Raw genomic sequence first — 3,113 nt, 5'->3', positions numbered from 1 at the left:
TAACCGAACAAAAGGCGAAAGGACCTGACAGCCAAGCCACGCCTCTCGCCCCCTCGAAGCTCCGCCCCTGAGGGAGACGCCCACCCGCTGATGTGGGCTTACTGGCTGCCTGGCCTGACTGTCCTATGGAGAGGCGGAGCCTCGCGCCCAGTCCCCTTTCACCGCCGCCTCTGTTTATCCGCTGGCCATTGGCCCCAGGGACTGCCACTCGGCCCTAGAGACGTTTTCCAACTTGAGGTTCCATCCTAACTCTTCACCTATTGGCAGATTGAGGGTTACTTCCTCCTGATTGGGCAAGGAACTGTCAGTAAGACTAAGGAAAGAACCAATGGAAGGGATGGGGTGTGTCTTGTCCCACCCTACCCCCGAGCAGGTAAGAATGATTACTCTCCCCTTCCCCCTACCTGTCCAACAGGTGAGTCAGGAGGGGCCATGGGAAAGGACAGATGACTTCACTGGCCAGCCAACTCAGCGTCAGGCATGATGCTTCTTTGGGCTTATTCACCCTTGCCTCAAAGTGGTAATAACGTATTAGTATAGCATTTCATAGGCTTTTGTTTCTGGGCTGGGATTTTTTTTCCCAAAAGATGGACTGCTCATGAGCTTTACAATTAGAAGTCCTGGATTCGGGTTCTGCTACTTAGTAGCTATATGATCTTAGGCAAATTACTTGTCTTTCACCCTGTTTCTCCACACCTGTAAAATGGGTTTATGAGCTACAGCTCTCTCATGGGGGTGAAGGAAGTTTTGTGAAGTCACTTGGACAACTGCTAAAACTTAAAGTTAAATTAATGATGGGTTTTTTAAAAAAAATTCTCATGACAATTCTGAAAAATTGTTAGGGCAACAAAATGGTCCTCATTTCAAAGATGAGGAAACTGCTTCAGAGAGATGACAAAACTAGAAAATGGCACATCCTAAACTAGACCCCTTTTCTAACTTCAAGGTCCACATGCTCTCCTGGTGGAATAATAGCATAGACATAAAATGTCAAAGCAGTGGGGAGGGGCTGGGGAAAAGGCAAAAATGAATATTCTGGGGAGAGGCAGAAGAACCACGATGTGTGTCAAAGAGAAAGTATTGGTGGGTTTGGAAAAAGTCAGGCAGCAGATCTAAAGGACATCAACACTGGCATAAAAGAAATGGGGCAGCAGGCCCCTCAGTAGTGGAAGTCTGGGTTAGTTATCAGAAAGAACTTCCCAGGGCTTCTCTGGTGGCGCAGTGGTTAAGAATCCGCCTGCCAATGCAGGGGACACGGGTTCGAGCCCTGGTCTGGAGGATCCCACGTGCCACGGAGCAACTAAGCCCGTGCACCACAACTACTGAGCCTGCGCTCTAGAGCCCGCGAGCCACAACTGAAGCCCACATGCCTAGAGTCCATGCTCCGCAACAAGGGAAGCCACCGCAATGAGAAGCCCGTGCACCACAACGAAGAGTAGCTCCCACTCGCCACAACTAGAGAAAGCCCACGTGCGGCAACGAAGACCCAACACAGCCAAAAATAAATAAATAAAATAAATAAATTTAAAAAAAAAAAAGAGGGCTTCCCTGGTGGCGCAGTGGTTGAGAGTCCGCCTGCCGATGCAGGGGACAAGGGTTCCTGCCCCGGTCCGGGAAGATCCCACATGCCGCAGAGCGGCTGGGCCCGTGAGCCATGGCCGCTGAGCCTGCGCGTCCGGAGCCTGTGCTCCGCAGCGGGAGAGGCCACAACAGTGAGACGCCCGCGTACCGCCAAAAAAAAAAAGAAAAGAAAGAACTTCCCAGTAGGCGGGTTGAGAAGACAAGGCTCTTTCTGTGGTTGATGAAGTGAAAGCCTGCTGTACAGTGTGCCAAGGGTCTTACAGACATTCATTTATTAACACAAGTATTGGGCTTCCCTGGTGGCGCAGTGGTTAAGAATCCGCCTGCCAATGCTAGGGGACACGGGTTCGAGCCCTGGTCTGGAGGAACCCACATGCTGCGGAGCAACTAAGCCCATGCACCACAACTACTGAGCCTGCGCTCTAGAGCCCATGAGCCACAGCTGCTGAGCCTGCGTGCTGCAACTACTGAAGCCCTCACTCCTATAGCCCGTGCTCCACAACAAAAGAAGCCACCGAAATGAGTAGCCTGCGCACCACAATGAAGCGTAGACCCCGCTCTCAGCAACTAGAGAAAGCCCGTGAGCAGCAACGAAGACCCAACACAGCCAAAAATAAATAAATAAATTTATTTTTTAAAAAACACACAAGTATTGAGCACCAACTGTATACTAGACACTGGGTTAGACCCTGGTGACAGGGAAAATCAAATGACCCCAACCCTCAAAGGGCTTCCAGAGGGCCAAGTGTAAACAGGTCATTTTAGCCACTCCATGTGTGTCGGTGTTGGAGGGGTGATTGTTCAGGAAAGGGTCCCCCGCTCAAAAAACCTTTACATCCCCAAAGCTAGCCCTCAGGATGGGCTGGATGGAGGCATGTCCATCCTTGACCACTTTCTCCACCAGAGAAAGGAATGATGGCAAAACAGTCTCACTTCTGAGGCTTGTGCCATCCAAGTCTTCCTGGAAGGGGTCAGGGAGACATCAACATCCCCAGCCAGTTACCATCCACATGCCCTGGCCACTGCCCTGTGCTTTGTTTCCCCTACTCCCCAACTTCTTTCTCCCTACCTTCCCTGTGCCCCATCCACCTGCTTGCCACCCTGCTGCGCCATGCAGCAGCCAGCCCCCAGCTTGGGAGGAAAAGAGCTCCCAATCCTAGGCTGCTGCCCCCTCCAGCGTTTCTCTTCATTCCTCTCCCACCTCCCATCTTCCCCTGCCCACTTCACGTACCCACACAAGGCGACACACAGACACACACATGTCCAGACCTAAGCCTGGCTTAACCCCTTTCTTTCTCCTGACTTCAGTAGGTTGTTTGACTGCAAAAGGGTGGAGAAGCCTGGGTGGGGTGGAGAGACAGAAATAAGGCTTCAGAATAAAGCCTGTGTGTTTGTGTGTGTGTCCCCAGAATTCTCCCTGCATGTCAGCCTAGAACATGCTGCAACAAGCTGGCCCCAAAACTCAGCCTGAGACTGGGTGGAGGCATCACCACAGCAGCAGGAAAGACTGGGCTAAGAGCTGCATCTCCCAC

This window comes from Grampus griseus, assembly GCF_964374135.1.
Source record: "Grampus griseus genome assembly, chromosome: 20".
NCBI lineage: Eukaryota > Metazoa > Chordata > Mammalia > Artiodactyla > Delphinidae > Grampus > Grampus griseus.
This window is presented reverse-complemented; position numbering follows the sequence as displayed.